We start from the raw sequence: 17,430 nt of genomic DNA on the forward strand, positions 1-17,430 counted from the left end.
TGCATGCCTGCCATTTTTAAGTGTATTGCCATGAAAGGTATATGGAGAGAATCTGGAAACAGAATAACAGTTTTGGCAATACTATTGTTTTTATGCTATGGGATGTGACAAGCCATGGAAGACTGACTTTGCTCCAACCATTAAAATCTGTTCCCTCCTCCCATGGTATGGGATAATCCTTCAGAATTATTATTAAATAAATTGTTGACTTCATTAGCAATATAAACCTCAAGAGATTTTAATGTTTGCATCACGAGACTGCATCAGAACTATATTGTCTGTATTGGAAAGAGAGCTTGGAACTTTTCTTTCTTTCAGTTTAGCCTTCTTGTAGTTAGCTTAAAGTTTGATACTTCTCTACACTGCTCATTTTTTTTTAATTTCAAAGAGAGACGTTTCTCATTTTCTAACATCAGACTGGTTTTGTGAATGATGTAGTGGAATATGGATCAAAGTAGGTCTTGTCCTCCTGGGCTGCTGGAAGCAATTCATCTGCAAGGATGCCCGGAATTCCCAGGCTTTTATTTGCCTCTGTTGTCATTTTCTGCATGTCATTTAGGGTTCATGAGATTTCGTCTTCAATATGATTTTGAAAACAGAAATGCTTCATGCACCATACTCTTCTGTAAAAAACCTTGGAGGAGAAGAAGGATGCAAGCCACCATATATGACTCACAGCATTCATTTATTTAATTTATAGGCCAAGGAAGGAAAGAGGTGGAAGAAAAGCAAGTCCAGCAGTTAGACCATTCTTGCTTTTGGCTTGCTGGTTCCAGGAATAGTCTATAAAACTTGGGTGTGCCTGTGGCTCACAGCCAGCGTTTCTTCCAGGAACTGGGGCTGCCATACCATGACCCAGCTCCAAGACAGTCTGCTGTTTTCCCTTTGTTTTCTTTGGCTGTCTTATTTATAATGTACTTTGATGTTGATATTGTATACCACTCTAGATTCCTTCAGGGAGGAAATGAGGACATTACATAATTTTCTTACCCATCATGCAATGAGCTCCGGGTGTTCAGAATAGTTGCCCTCTACTCCATTTTATCCTCAAAACTAAGCAAAGTAGTTCAGGCTGATATGATGACAGACCTGCAGCTGGCAATTCCAGGAGGCAGGAAGGGAAGCAGCATGCCTTCCAAGTGAAGGTCCGGGAGTGATATCACTGTATCAAGTGACACTCCAGGAAGTCCACCAATCTCTATGATGAAGACCACAGAGATTGGAAGAATTCCTCAAGAGCTGCTCAGTGCAGTGATGCCACTTCCTTCCCTTGTTTCCTCCCTAATGCTTCCCTGAGCAAGCATGGGTAGTGGGTGGGAGTTTACCCACCATGACAAGGCAACTGACAAGCCTACTTCAATATCACCTATTGGTCCAAGACCAACATGAGAACTATTTCACTATACTGGCTCTGTAGCTTACTTCTGAAGTCTTCTGATCAGAGCCATTTAATATAATTAGCAGAACTGCAGTAGAGCTTTTCCTGCAGCTAGGTAGAAAGAAGAGTGTGGAGGTGATGCTACAGTGGAAAAGGCACATACAGGAGAAAGACACACTGAATTGCTCTCTTGCATAAGTTTCTGTGTCCACGGAGCCTGATTAACAAAGGCATTCAAATGTGTCTCTACACATTGCATACTGACAGCATGAATTTGCATCATTTCGAAAAAGCATTTCCATTTCATTGTGCCAGCTACACAGACGTGACTCAAGAATGTGGTAATTGGTTAATTGTAAGAATTTCTGCTGAGTTGTGTAACTGGATGGGAGGGGAATTAGGAGCAGACATTAATATCTTCTGAAAAGTTATATCAGAAGAGACTCCTGATGTATCCAAGAGACCACCTGGTGCTAAGGGGCAAAAGGGTATAGGGTAAAAGGATTTAATAAGTGTATAGACCAGAGGGAAATCATGTTAACTATGCTCATACCATGTTAGTATGTTTTGATATGTTATGCTTCATCATGCTGGACTGCAACGTATGCTTTTATCCTCGAATTTTTAGGCGGCAACAAGATATGCCATTCAATACCAGATATTAACTGTATTAGATATTTTATTTCTTTATTTGATTTGTAGTCTGCCTCTCTCAGGCAATGGTCTCAAGCGGTTAACAGCATGTAAAAACCCATACACGCATGGTTTTAAAAACAACAGGCAGTTAAAACCTAATTTCTTATTTATACATATAAAATGCTCCAACCATCCCTTTAAGTCAAATGTCTAGGTTGAGTTTAGGGTATGAGTGCTTGGACTCCAGTGATGGGAGGAGATGGAGAGGAGGAGGTCTTGTACCTATATGTCTGCGTTGGTCTTAACCATATGCCTGGTGGAAAAGTGCCTTCTTACAGGTCCTTTGGAAGTTTGATAGCTCCAATAGAGCCCAGATCTCTGCTGGCAGCTCATTCCACCAAGCTGCTACCTGGCCAACAAGGCCCTGGCTCTGGTTGAGGCAAACAGTTCAGTGGGACCAGTAGCTTGGCATTTGCTGATTGTTGTATTCTTTGGATGAGGTGGTCTCTCAAATATGCAGGGCTCAGACCACATAAGGCCTTAAAGGTTAAGACTAACATCTTGGAACCTGATCTGGAATTCCACTGACAGCCAGTGCAGCTGCTGGAGAACAGCTGCTCAAGAGAATGTGGGTTCTCCATGGGGTCCTCATAAGGGCAAGCAGCTGGGGCGCCATCCACACAACAGCCTTGCGGGGTAGATTGAGATAGAACATTCATCTGTTTGGAGCAGTGGAAAATGGTAAGATCAGCATGGTGGAACAAGAGGCACAGCTGAAATGATAAACCCCAGAAAAAAAACCCCAAACAATTTATATACAATCATGGACAATGGATCTTCATACCATTGGTCAGTTTCAGTTGAATGTCTGTGAAAGAACCCTTGCATAATTTTATGGTTGGGGGTCACCACAAGATGAGGAACTGTATTAAAGGGTCATGGCATTAGGAAGCTAAGCTTGGTGATGCTTAGCTTGCACATTCAAAAAATATCTGCAGGGTAAACAGGAAATAAGAAGACCTATGATTATCTGAAAATACCACTATTAACAGCATGCCCTGCAAATGATGTTCTAATGAGGTACTTTTACATAAAAGATACCTACTGATCTTCAAGCAACTCTGGCTGACAGGCTGACACAAATGCCTTTATTACAGACGACTCTGTACAGGGCCTGCCTCAGTTGGAGCTGGAGCTGGACTCTTGTAATTCATTTACAATAGACACCAGTGGGCTCCAGGCACAGCTGGGTGAGCTAAAAGCCTTCCATTTATCACGTCAGAGTTGTCAACAGTTCATACATTCCAGTTTGTCAGCAGTCAACACAAACACATTTGTTGGATCAGCCAACTGGTATTTGTCCAAGCCTCTTATTAATTTGCTAAATTATACCCTTTCCCTGTACACAAACCCATTCACACAACTCCCACCGTGCAGCAATGCAACCTCCTTCATCATGGGCGCCATGGAGAGAGAAGGCTTGCCCACGGAAGTGGCTGGGGATTCTATATCCTTGGGGGGACTGATTGCACGGGCAAATCGCACATTGCAGATATGAGACTCCAGAAAAACTGCCTGCCGAGAAATGAATGCGTTCATTGCGCTGAAAATGTGGAGGGCAGATGACAGCTAAGAAGGGACAAGAAAATGAAAGGAAATTGGTTTACTGAAATGTTGAAGGCTCAGGAGAGAGGGAGAACTTGGGTGAGGAATTTCCCAACCTCTTCTTTTTTGCCCTCAAGTCACTACTGATTTATGACAACCCTGTGGGGGGTTTTTCAAGGCAGGATCTGTTCAGAGGTGGTTTGCCGTTGCCTGTCATGACCCTGGTATTCCTTGGTGATCCCCCATCCAAGTACTAACCAGGGCCAACCCTGCTTAGCTTTCAAGATCTGACAAGATCAGGCAAACCTGGGCCATCCAAGTCAGGGGCCCCAGCTGTTTATCTCCCCACAAGTCCTGGCAGTTCTCCATGTTCTGACCACAAAGAACTGCAGCTCACAGTCAGCCTATGCAGCTAGGAGGTGTCTCAGTTCCCTAATGCAGAGGTAGTCAACCTGTGGTCCTCCAGATGTTCATGGACTATTTATTTAATTTATCATACTTATATACCGCCCTCCCTGGAGGCTCAGGCTCAGCAAACACTGGCGGGGGCTCATGGGAATTGTAGTCAATGAGCATCTGGAGGACCACAGGTTGACTACCCCTGCTCTAATTTACCTGTATTGTGCAGTCAATGAATAGTATTTTGGGACATCAACATGAGATAAGGGCCCTACTTTCTGCTCTGGACCTTAGGTTCCTAATGAAGAGAGGATTGTCAAACTACTCCTCAAACTGGAATGAGGTGGGTCTCCAGACATGATACTTAGGTAACTCTGCAAAATTCTGGGCACAATTCAAAATCTTTGGCCTTGGGCAGGTGCATATGTGACTTAACTCTTCCTCTCCGTTGTGTTCACTATGTTTTTCCTGGATCTTCCTTTCCCTGCCCTGAAAATGCCACCAAGAGCAAAAGAAGGCAGTGTCAGGCTGGAGTTGCCCTTTTCCTCAACCGACTGGAGGAGCATTTCATTCCCCAAGGCAGCCCTTTACCGTTCCAAACAGAGAGAGGAAAAGTTCAAAAGCATCAGCAAGAATGCTGGCAGGAAGCCTCCTATCACCCAAAGCACAACCAAAACCAGTCTGACATCATAGCTGGTGCCAAGCAGCTCCCTCTTGGGAACGGAAGGGATGCTCTGCTGGATGTTATATCATTGAGGATAAAGAATACGCCTTTGCTTTGATTTGGTATTGCCTATGTTTGCTAGGGTTCCCCCCCCCCCATACACACACAGCTATTGTACTAAATTCCACAATAAACTCTGTATTTCTTTTAATTCAGGTCTCTGCCATCCTTTTTCTATTGAAAACTTGCTACCCACAGCCATTTCTTTAGGTAAAAGATCCCAATCTTCTACACACACTGCACAAACATGCCAACTAATTCCCCATGTTAATCTGAAAGTATGTTCACATGTTTGATTCCCTGCTCCCCCACATGCAGTCAGCTAGGTGGCCTTGGGCTCGCCACAGCACTGATAAAGCTCTTCTGACCGAGCAGTGATATCAGGGCTCTCTCAGTCTCACTACCCTCACAGGGTGTCTGTTGTGGGGAGTGGAAAGGGAAGGCGAATGTAAGCTGCCTTGAGACTCCTTCGGGTAGAGAAAAACGACATATAAGGACCAACTCTTCTTCTTCTTTAGTAATATCAGGGCTCTCTCCGCCTCACCTCCCTCACAGGGTGTCTGTTGTGGGGAGAGGAAAGGGAAGGCAATTGTAAGCTGCTTTGAGACTCCTTCAGGAAGAAAAAAAACCCCGGCATATAAAAACCAACTTGTTTTCTTCTTGTAGGGGCGTGGTTATAGGAAATTGGCTACTGGCTTGTGATAAACCAAAGTCTGCAATAACTGGTAGTTTCATAAGGTCTGCAATAGAGGAGAGAGAATCTAGCCCAGTAGAACCTCAGAGTCAAAGCTCTGTCGGATACAAGTAAGAGCAGTTCTGTGATGTGAAGTCACAACAGCACACGTTTAAGCAAAAGCTGCTTCATAATGCAGTTAATTAAATTAGCAACCTTTGTGCGCTACTGATATTTAAAAACGGCCATTTGTTTGCACCAATGGCCATGACTCCATCTTCCAGGGATTTAAGCGGTGACTTGTCATGCTTAATTACACACTTCTGGGTGGAGAAATTTGGAGACTCATGCGTGGATGGCATTATTGAACTCAAGCTGGCCAATCCAATCATCCCACTAATCGAGTTCTTATTAAGGCCTAACCTTTTAAAGCCCAGAACTACAAGGGTGGGGGCTACAGAGATGACATAGTCTGAAAGCACTGCAGTAAACTCCATTGACCATCAGTCCCTGAGCCCTAATCAGGCCTGTAGGGCCAGAATATCAGACACATTACAGAGGAACACGTAAACGAAAGGTAAAGGAATGCATCTCTAGCTAAAGGTCAATGGCTTTGAAGCAAATGCTAAATTCTTGCCTTAAAACCAATGGAGATTCAGAGCGATTCATGTGAAAGTTTCGTGCACAGATCCATCTGAGTACATAGTTGGCACCCTCCAGGTGGGACCTGGAGACCCCCAGTACTACAACTGAGCTCCAGATGACAGAGATCATTTCTTCTGGAGGAACTGGCTGCTTTGGAGGGTGGGCTCTGTACCCAGCTGAGGTCCCTACCCTTTCCAAACCATGCTTTCCCCAGGATCCACCTGCAAAACCTCCAGGTACAGCGGAGTCCAGAGTTGGCAACCCTAAGCATGCTTCCTGCAAAAAGAGCTCCAAAAGCAGCAGCTCTGGCATCATCCGTGAAAAGGTTCCCATCTCCAGCCCACTTGGCATGAGGCAAAAACTGAAGCACTGAGGATTTAGTGCCCACAGGGCAAAGCTGAGCCCATATGCAATTGTCATTGAAATATGTGTCTTTCTAATGTGGAGATTCATGGTAATTATGGTCCGTGGCCATCTGGAAAGCCACAGTTTGGCTACCCCAGGGAAAGGAAGTAGGGTAGGGGGCTGAGGCCCCTTTCTCTGTGCCTCAATGCAAGCTCTGCTTCTTGTGGCCTTTTAGTATAGCAACTCTTGTGTCTGAATGCCTGTTTGGAATGGAGAGGCCTGTAGGTCGCTACCATTCCATGCGCTAGAACAGTAAGAATGTCTATCTTCAGGAAACCCTTTTACAATCTATTTCCTGCATGTAGACGTTAGTGCAGGCTTTCTCAACCAGGGTTTCACGAAACCCTGAGGTTTCTTCACCAAAGTTGAGAAAGGCTGGGTTATTTATTTATTTATTTATTTATTTATTTATTTATTTATTTATTTATTTATTTATTTATTTATTTATTTATTTATTGTTTGGATTTACATCCTTCCACTTCCCAGCAGGCTAGTTGTAGATCACAGTAGTCTTTAAAAGTCCCATTAAAACTCCCCATTAAAAGACTCTAAAATTCATTACTTGGCGGACAACCACCCACTCCCCCTACAATTGAAGGCGTTGAGAAAATGGAGCAAGGATGATATCTGCTGTGGGCCCCGGGGGGGTGGCGGTGGTGGTGGTGGTGGTGGTGGCCAATAGATCTACTCCAGAATGTTGGACTGGGCTACAGGAGACTCCAGGTGTGACTCCTCCTCCCTCTGGCATGGATGCTGGCTAGGGGACCTTGGATCAGTCACAGAAGGGAGAAGAACAAATCTAAGCTACTTTGGGTCTTCCCACTGAGGAGAAAGGTGAATTATAAAGGAAGTAAGAAAACTAAATACTTAATTTAAACAGTCGTCAATGTGCAGGTCAGGACCTGCAGGTGAGTTGCAGCACTCCACCCTGCTGGATCATGTGGAGAGCTGCCAGGTCTCTCACTGGCAGCCATCTTTGGCCATCATCACTCTAAGTGTCTTTAGCCATCCAGGCTCTCCCTATGCCGGTATCACCCATATCCCTGCCATTAACCCTCTGCATCCAACAAGTCATGTAAGAGTAGAGGTCTCCTCCAGCCTCGCACGGCAACCTGATTTTGCTACGCACCCTCAATAATGTTATCAGCCCCATCGGGCGGTCCGTAAGATCGGCCAGTTCTCCACTCCCTAAAAGCAAACAGGCAAGGAAAGGACGGTTGGGTTGAACTCTGTTCGAACTACATGGCAACAGGGATGAATGATAGTAGTAACGTACAAATGTGTATCTTGGGCGGGGCGGAAAGCGGTGGAACAAGGTGAAGACCACAGCGAGAAAAAAAATCGCTCTGTGGGCACTCAAGGCAGCGGGCACTTCAAAAATAAAATGGTTCGTTATGAATCCAAAGTCTACAGCACTACGTTAAAACACAAATGGAAATAAAAACCAGTTCGCCCAAGAGCTGTACTTTGCATAAAACCAAATACTTGTGACAGACACGTCAGGGTCCACCTGGAATTAGGGTCACTGTGGGTGGGGCATGTAATGAATTTCCTGCATTGTGCAGAGGGTTGGATTAGATAACCCTAGAGCAGGGGTAGTCAAACTGCGGCACTCCAGATGTTCATGGACTACAATTCCCAGGAGCCCCCTGCCAGCATTCGCTGGCAGGGGGCTCCTGGGAATTGTAGTCCATGGACATTTGGAGGGCCACAGTTTGACTATCCCTGCCCTGGAGGTTCCAACTCTATGATTCTATGGTTCTATGATTCCCTTCTTCCTAAGAGTGGCCAATGAGAGCGGATGGAATGTTAGTGAGAGAGAGAGACGGAAAATGGCAGTTGAGAATTGGCAGTTAGGCCATTACTGCGCAATCCTAAAGGAAGTCACTCCAGTCTAAACCCATTGAAATGAATGGGCTTAGACCAAAGTAACTCTCTTAAGGACTACACTGTTAGGGAGGGTAAAGGGTATGCCTCAGTGAAGCTGAGGCGAGTTGCAGTTTCAGGCTGAATGGAAAGAAAAGTTAATTTCTAACAAATGATCCCCAAATGCTGGAATACATTAACAGTTCAAAAGCTCAAGGGAAAAGAGACATTGTAAGGTCTGCCTGATTTCCTTCAGTGTTGTGTTCAAACCTTATGCCCTCTGAAGAGAAACCATACGTAAAAGTTGACTTCTAGTTTGTTTAAATATGAGAGCTGGGTCTCAGAGAAACAAACACACAAAGATCTTGGTCTATATATGTTTTGTGGTATGAATAAATGGCAATAGAACAGCTTCTGAGCTTCCAATTTAAATAACTCAGTGAAGTTCCTGAGTGAGGGCCCAGGCCAGAAAGGCAGCTGGTCTACCCTATCTGTTGTGCTATCTGCTATCTCTGTGTGAGAAGACCAGAGAGGTGAAATGGTCTTGGCTTTCTAGAGAATTTAAAAGCGACCAGAAGGGTAGTGATCTTGTCACCCTGAACCTGAGAGAGAGATTGTGTGTGTGTGTGTGTGTGTGTGGGGCGGGGGGGTTGACATGCATGAGTGTTGCGTATATCACAATATCAAAATCTTCATATACCCATTTTTGTTTACAACTCTTAAGGTAAATGGTTGCCACATTTCTTCAGAAAGGGAATTTCTCCCCGCCTTAGTCAAACTGATTTGCCATGGGGAGTCCCTTCTTCATTGCTGGCTATTTCCCATTAAACCTGAAAGGGGGGGGACTCGTGGGCAGGGGATACTGGCATGACTCCTATGCCCGGTATCCTTCTCTACTGTTACAGGGTTCCAGTACTGGGCATCCCCCCCACTGTGAGAAGCCTGATTTTAATCCTTTTTTATAATTTATTTTTGCTTTCTCTATCTATTGCTCAATGACTGTGAATAAATGATGACTTGACATGACTTGACTTGATGAAGAGGTTTTTAATATCCTTTAGGAGTGCCAAAGTGGCTTATAACCTTCCTTTCCTCTTCCCACAACAGGCACCTTGTGAGGTAGTTAGGGCTGTGACTGGCCCAAGGTCACCCAGTAGACTTCATTGGAGGAGTGGAGAATCAAACTCGGTACTCTAGATTAGAGTCCATCGCTCTTAACTGCTACAGCAAGCTAGGATTTCAGAGTGTCCCAGGTTCAAATCCCCAGTCTGTCGTGGCTGGGTTACCTCGGGCCCGTCACACACTCCTGTGGTGTATCTTCAAGTCCTAACCAGCCTGACGCGGCTACTGTGAGGATAAAACGGAAGAGGAGGAGAAGAGCAATGGAAGCTTCTTTGGGTCCTCAATATGGACAGGGACAGAGTATAAATAAAGTCGATACAACAAATCAGCATCTTTGCAGTAGCGCCCACACAAGAAGGGCAGCCTTTTGCACCCTAAGTCCATTTACTTCTCCCCTATTTGTCATCTCTTCCTGCTCTTTATATGCTTTTGCGATACTCTCTGCTGTTTGCGAGTCGTGCACATGTCGATCAAGGGCTTTGATATTTCCGTGTAATCAGCAAATGAGACGAGTCTTGGAAGGACATCAGGGCAAAAACGATATTCTCAAATGGCCAGCCCATTACCCTTGAACACTGCAATTGCCCATCTTTTAGGACATCCTTGTGATCCGTTTAACCTGTAATTACGAGATTACATTGGCAGGGGTTGAAAGCATATCCCTATGTTGTAAAGTATCAATTGTAAGTGGTGGCTGTACTTTCTGGATGTTATTTAGTACCGGTTCCACGGGGCCTGTAAAACAGAGCTCTTCCGTCAGGTTTTTGGTTGAGGCCAGGGCGCAGGAGATCCCAGGGGCCCTTCCACAACCAAGAACTATTGGCGGTCCTGGGGATTGGGGCCCTGAGGCACTGATGGGGAGGGGCAGGACATGGGAAGTGGAGGAGGGTTTTTTATTTTTCTCATCACCAGAATGGGCTGTTATTCAGTTTTTATTTTTTATGTTTTATATATTGGGATTTTATTCTTGATTGTAACCCGCCGTGAGCCAATTCTGAGAGCAGCAGGTAAGAAATCCAATTAATAATAATGATAATGATAAACATGACAAGGATGGTATCTAAGAAAGGAAAACTGCTGAGCTGGGGCATGCCAGAATCTTTGGGGGTTTTCTCTTTTTAAATGTACAGCCAAAATTGGAAGCCAAGGTTGCCACAAACACACCCTTCCCTCCACTTCCCCCAGTCTTTTGTGAGCTTTTCTTGTACATCCTGAGTCTTCCCTAAATTGGGTCAGAAGCTGACCTGAAAACCTGAAAGCAATCACAAAATTATACAAGTAGGCTGTATCTGAAAGGGACTTTAATCTAATTCCCTGCTTTGACACAGAAGTTCAGTGCAAAGCCGGGATACAGATTTGCAAACAAATCAAAACAATAACCACCACCAAGTGTTTGTTGTAAAGATCATGCAAATAAATAAAAGAATGTCCATCGAAGGAGTGGTTTTTCATCAGGCCAGATCAGCTGTCTGCAACATCATTCTTTCTTCACTGCCACATTGTCGGATCTGATGAGTACATGGGACTGGGATTTCTTTATGGTCCTGGAAGGGTTTCCCAAATGGGTGGGAGTTATTACTTTTTAATGTATTCTTTTAAATTATTGAACATTTATAGGGCGATATGAAAACGCTAGAGCAGGAGTAGTCAAACTGCGGCCCTCCAGATGTCCATGGACTACAATTCCCAGGAGCCCCCTGCCAGCATTTGCTGGCAGGGGGCTCCTGGAAATTGTAGTCCATGGACATCTGGAGGGCCGCAGTTTGATTACCCCTGCGCTAGAGGGTGTTATCCCAAGGGCCAGACATGACCTGGTGCTTGCACAGGAGATACCTTTACCTTATGACCATATATGATCATGTTGACCCACTGACCCCTCCCAAAATGGCCAATGATGATGTATTAGATTTCTTACCTGCCACTCTCAGAATTGGTTCACAGAAGGTTAAAGCAAGAATAAAACCCCAATGCATAAAAACATAAATACCATCAAAGGAAACCCCAATCTACTCTGGCAATGAGATGGGTTTGGAGGGGGTGAGAAGGGAAGGCGGCCTGGGTGGGCATGTATACAGCTATGGTTCCCAACCACATTCTGCATGTTTGCACCACTTTTGGGGTTTCTCAAAGCCTGAAGAATGTTTCAGAGGTTTCTTAACAGTAAAAACTGTGAGAAAGGCTTGCTGTGTCAATCAAATAGCTATCTGCCTGTCAGGTGTGAAGACAAAGAAGCCTCCTGGCAGCTGCAGCTGATGTCATGGCTCTGGAGGGAAATAGGATGGAATCCAATGTGGTGTCTGCAGAAAAGGATGACACTTTGAGCAACCTGTGTTCTCCCTTCAGTCAATCTTCTACTGTTATCCAGAATCAGCTGGATGATTTTTCTAGACCACACAATGACTGCTCTTGAAACAATGAAAGCCGCAGTGGAAGCCCTGACTGCCACTGTGATTACCTCATGCAGCTTTTTAAACGTAAAGTCTGCCTAATCCATTATTTCCCTGAGGATGCCTTCACTGTCTTCTGGAAGGAGGCTGGATGTTTGTAATGCAATTACAGGAGTGTCCACAAGAGGGACCTGCAAGAAATCTTCAGCACATTGGGGTAAGGCTTACGACTTTTAATAAATGCCAGAAATTAACGGTTAGACATTGACTTAGCCCATTCTGCCCTAGGTTTTCTCTCAAACAATTCCAGGAGTGCAAAAACCCTTGAAGATGTATCCAAAGTGGGAAAAACTCTTGATTTCCCTTAGATCTATTAGTCATTTTTTTGTTTATGCGCCACTGGGAACTGTTTAGATCCAGAGCAACCAAAGATTATCCCAGTAAGTATTGGTAGTCTTCTAATTTAAAGAAGCACCGAGACCGCTGAGGTACCTGAATTTCTTCTTCTTCTTCTTCTTCTTCTTCTTCTTCTTCTTCTTCTTCTTCTTCTTCTTCTTCTTCTTCTTCTTCTTCTTCTTCTTCTTCTTCTTCTTCTTCTTCTTCTTCTTCTTCTTCTTCTTCTTCTTCTTCTTCTTCTTCTTCTTCTTCTTCTTCTTCACTACAGTTGGATCCACTATCAGATGGGTCTAAATCTAAAGGAGTAGTTCTCCTTCACTTTTGGGCTGCCTTACTTGGCCTAGCCCTTTATTCACCCTGGTATAGGTCTGTCTATTCCTTATCTACATTTGGGGAGGGGGAGATAGGATAACTGGATGGGAATGGGTCTGAAGAAGAATTCACCCTTTGGCATAAATTAGATATTTCCTCTCTCATTGTTTGCCTCAACAAACCAAAGAAAGCAAGGGCAAATTAAGGGACCCAATGCCACTTACATTACCAGTTGGTGGTATCTCAAAGGAACAGGCAGGTTCCATCTAAGCCCATTTGGTTTGTACTTGCCTGGTACTGTGCTAGATTGGGTCACTGAGAACACTCAATATGGCTGCTGAGAGGATTTAGCCTTTGATTCTGAGTCTATGCCCCCAGGGGGTTCTGCCCCTTCCTGCTTTAATGGACTTGGCCACAAGCTAGGGAACTGGCTGCCTTTGGCCAGAGGGCTCAGTGGGTAGGCCATGGATTTAAAAATCAAAGGGGGAGAGGAGTCAGTTGTGGCATGGTATAAGGGGATCTGAGCTGTCGTCTGAGCTTCTGCCCTTCTTTCCATCCTACATGAGGTAGAGCCACCATAGCATAGCAGTAGTAAAGGTAGGGAGAGAGAGTGAAAGGAGGGTGAAGGATGTAGGTGGTCATGGCACTTCCGGGGGCATCGCAGGGAGGCGTGGCCAGCTGACATGACTTCAGGAGGTTCTCTCATTTGAAAATTTAATTCAGGGACTCCTCCATGGTCCAAAGGTTGGAAAATGCTGCCCTAAAGGGATGCCATCACTCAGCTGGACTTGAAGGCACCATTTACCCTCGAGGTCTAGGCTTCAACTCTCCATCAAAGATCAAACATTGCATCAATAGAAGGTCAGCCTTGAGCAACTAACACTTATAAAGAGGTTGCAACGGAGAGACAAATGGACCTCTGTCCTTGAGTTTTCTCTCTGTCCAGGCAGCTGGGAAAATTTATTCCAACTGCTTGGTTTTTTTATTTTTTAAACATAGGAATTCCTTCTCCAGATATGCTAAACAATGTATAACAAAAACATTATAAACAAAGGAAAGGAAATTTCCACCCAGGATGGTTTGACCGTGGAGTCAGGAGTCATGTGTAAAACAAACCTTCCAATGTCCGTACAATCTCTCCAACAATTAGTAATCTTGACTTTATAGATTTAATGTAATCTCCCAGGAATTAGAGACCAAAGGTACAACCACTTAACGGGGTAATTGGAGAATGTCTTTCACAGTGAATTATCAGGCAGATAATTAATTATAAACCAACCAGTAGGCCTAGTGTCATATATAGGACACAAACCAGCACAAGATAACAATATCAAAAAGAAAAATGTTAAAATTGTTCCAACTACAAAGCAAACCTGTAAAGCAAAATTCCAGTGCTCAGAGAAATCCATCTCACTGAAATCTATGTGCTGATCCAAGCAGGATGGATGGTGCTCCTAGTTTCAGCTGTTTCACTTATTTACAGCTCCTGCGATGAGCAGCCAAAATGAATACTTTCCAAAAGTTTCCAAAGGCAGGTTTTTATGGCTATTTCCAGACCAGAAGTGTGTCACCATGGCAATACCAAGCACAGGAAACAAACTGACGCAGAAGGTTGTTTTTATAAGCTATGACTTCAGCCCTGGCAGAGAGATCTTGCAGCAGGCAGCCAGTGATAAACCAAAGACGAAGAAAAGGGACTGTGTAACAAGGTGGTGGATGATCCCAAAGTTTATACCTGTACTTGGAACAGAGCAGAATTTGAGTCCAGTGGCACCTTTAAAACCAAAAAAAATTTATTCAGGGCATCAGCTTTTGTGGGTAGGCACATTTCTTCAGAACAAAACTGGACTCCTGTGGCAGCTTTAAGACCAACAAAATTTTATTCCAGGTATAAGCTTTTGTGACTCAAACTTTGTTTTGCAAACTCAAATGGTGTAGTTGTGGATTCAGACTTTGTTCTGCTGCTCTAGACCATTACCTGAATCAATGCACTTGTGAAGTTTTTCTTAATAGGAAGTTTTTTTTTCCTGCTTTTGCAGGTGGAAGTTCAAAGCCTGCCAGTGTTTCTTGAGACCTCGCAAACCACATCATCTTTTAGGAACAGGGAATAATTTAATTAATTTGGGGACATGAAATATAAACAAAATATCATATAGTAAACCATGGACCTAACATTGGTTACAATATATTTACTGTACTTTTATAGGTATATACGCATTCATACAATGAGCCTCTTGTGGCGTAGGGTGGTAAGGCAGCCGACATGCTGTCTGAAGCACTGACCATGAGGCTGGGAGTTCAATCTCAGCAGCCAGCTCAAGGTTGACTCAGCCTTCCATCCTTCCGAGGTCGGTAAAATGAGTACCCAGCTTGCTGCTAGGGGGTAAAACGGTAATGACTGGGGAAGGGAATGACAAACCACCCTGTATTGAGTCTGCCAAGAACACGCTAGAGGGCGTCACCCCAAGGGTCAGACATGACTCGGTGCTTGCACAGGGGATATCTATGCATTCACGCAATACACACTTTATTTTCACCATGCTAGAAATAGAGAAAAGCGGTTTTAATGCACACTTATTTTATATATTTATGTCCCGCTTTTCTCCCCAATGGGGTCCTAAGCAGCATCCAACATTATTCCCCTCTCCTCCATTTTATCTTCATAACTAACCTCCAAGTTAGTCCTGGAAGAGTAGTGGCCCAAGGTCACTCCAATTGAGCTTCCACAGCAGATTAGGGTCTCAAACCTGGGTTGCCCAGATCCTAATCTGACACTCCAACCACTAGGCCAGCCTTTCTCCACTTTTTAACCATCGAGAAGCCCCTGAAACACGCTTCAGGCTTCAAGAAACCCCAGAAGTGGCGTGATCGTGCAGAATATGGTTGGGAAACATGGTTCTCCCCTTCCCACTCCCTCCTGGCCCATCATTGGCCATTTTAGAGGGGTTGACAAGGCCATATATGGTCATATCACACTAAAAAAAATATAAAAATTAATTAAACCCTACCCACTCAGGAAACCCTTCCAGGGGTGGCAAGAAACCCCAGGGTTTCACGAAACCCTTCCCTAGACCATGCTGGATCCCACTTCAGGATGCTTCTTCTGGCCCTCCCATGTCCTTCTGTTTGTTTGGCATTTGCTCAGCTGTGCACCCACCACCGACTGCCAACCCTGGGCCCAGCCTCTCCCTTGCTTTGCGCTCACTGCCAGCTCTTTAATGCAATCAAGCACTTATTTATGGCCAGCAGGATAAAACCTACATGGACAGAGTGGCTTCAACAACACGTGAATCATCCTTCAGCACAAAATGTGCCATTCTTGGCCATGCACTCACCTATCTAGGGTGTGGTGTTGTGCCCAGCCCCCTGGTCCCTCGCTCTTTTAAGGGCTTCCAGCTCACCTGCAGCGCGCTTCCCTTGCCCTTGACTCCCCAAATGTCCCTTTCCCAGCTGTCACTCGCTGCCTGCCCTTTTCTCCTCTCCCTAGCAACCACAGCCTCTCGGGAGCTGCTACAGGGTCATTCCCTATGTAAAGTTACTAACAGCGCTGGGCCTACATCAGCCTACACTGGAAAATGAATGTTCCAGACCGCAGATCATGAGGTAACTGTTGACAGATTCTTGGAAACTCTGCTCCCAGCCAGCCAACGGCATGGTCCAACTAGAAGTTACTCTGCCACACACAGCAACAGGCTTTTGTCAGCTCTGGGGATGGAAAAGCACTTCCAAAGCAGGGGATTGAGAGGAGGGATTAAATACGTCTCAGCTCAGGAAAGTTGCTTAGTGGGATCTGGAGCAAGGAAACAGCAGACAGTGTAAATGCTATGCGTCCCCACCCTTTAGTACATCTCTACTCTTCCACAGTACAATGGGACCCAGTGGGGTGTAGTGGTTGACAGTGCAGACTCTAAGCTGGAGAATTCCCCACCCCTCCTTCACATGATGCCTGCTGGATGTCCTTGGCCAGTCATAGTTCTCTCAGAGCTCTCTCAGCCTCACCTACCTCCCAGGGTGCCTGTTGTGGGGACAGGAAGGGAAGGTGATCATAAGCCGCTTTGAGACAGAGGCAGCCAGCTTGGGCCAGTCACCGTTCTCTCAGAGCTCTGTCAGCCCCAACTACCTCACAGGTGTCTGTTATGGGGAGAAGAAGGGAAGGCGATTGTGAGGTACCTTGAGATTCCTCAAGATAGAGAAAAGCAGGATACAAACCCCTGCTCTTCTTCTCTCAGTGTTTCATTTTAAACGGCTAATCAGAGTGCTTCTGTATATGACAAGTATCCATCTACTTCATTTATGCCTCCGCCTTTCTCTCAAATAGGGACTCAGACCAGTTTACAAGATTATTCTCCTCTCTTCCATTTTATCCCCACAACAACCCTGCGGTGTAGGTTAGCCCCAGAGCGTACAGCTGGCCCAAGGTCACCCAAACAGAATTCCATGGCAGAGCAGACATCTGCCCCTGAGTCTCCCAGATCCTGGTCTGCCACTCCTCCCCTGTAGAACACCAGCTGTGGTTTCATTTGTAGTCAAAATGGAGGCGATCGCTGCTGCAGGCAAACTGCACAGGCACATTTCCTACATCAGCTGCATGTAGAAAAGCCTGCACTCTGAGAAACACAGGGTGGCAGCAGAAAAATGGCAGCCCCACTTCAAACTAAGCCCTGACATCCTCCTGCTACCATCATAGCATCAGCATTATCCCCCTCTACATTTCTGGCGAATGCTGGCAGAGGCAGAGAAATTTGCAGTGGTAAGGACATGACACACAACAATAACATGCATTTAAAAAGATGAGTTAGTTTTTATATCCTGCTTTTCACTCCCTGGCGGAGTCCCAAAGAGGCTTACATTCGCCTTCCCTTCCTCTCCCCACAACAGACAC

At 45.0% G+C, this 17,430-nt stretch overlaps 1 protein-coding gene across 3 annotated transcripts in view; it reads right to left on the reverse strand.

The window, feature by feature from the left end:
* FAR2 (fatty acyl-CoA reductase 2) overlaps window positions 1–17,430 on the reverse strand; it is a 106,585-nt gene that overhangs the window by 58,418 nt on the left and 30,737 nt on the right. The gene's annotated exons all lie outside the window — the stretch shown is intronic.

Source organism: Paroedura picta, chromosome 14 (assembly GCF_049243985.1).
Source record: "Paroedura picta isolate Pp20150507F chromosome 14, Ppicta_v3.0, whole genome shotgun sequence".
Lineage (NCBI taxonomy): Eukaryota > Metazoa > Chordata > Lepidosauria > Squamata > Gekkonidae > Paroedura > Paroedura picta.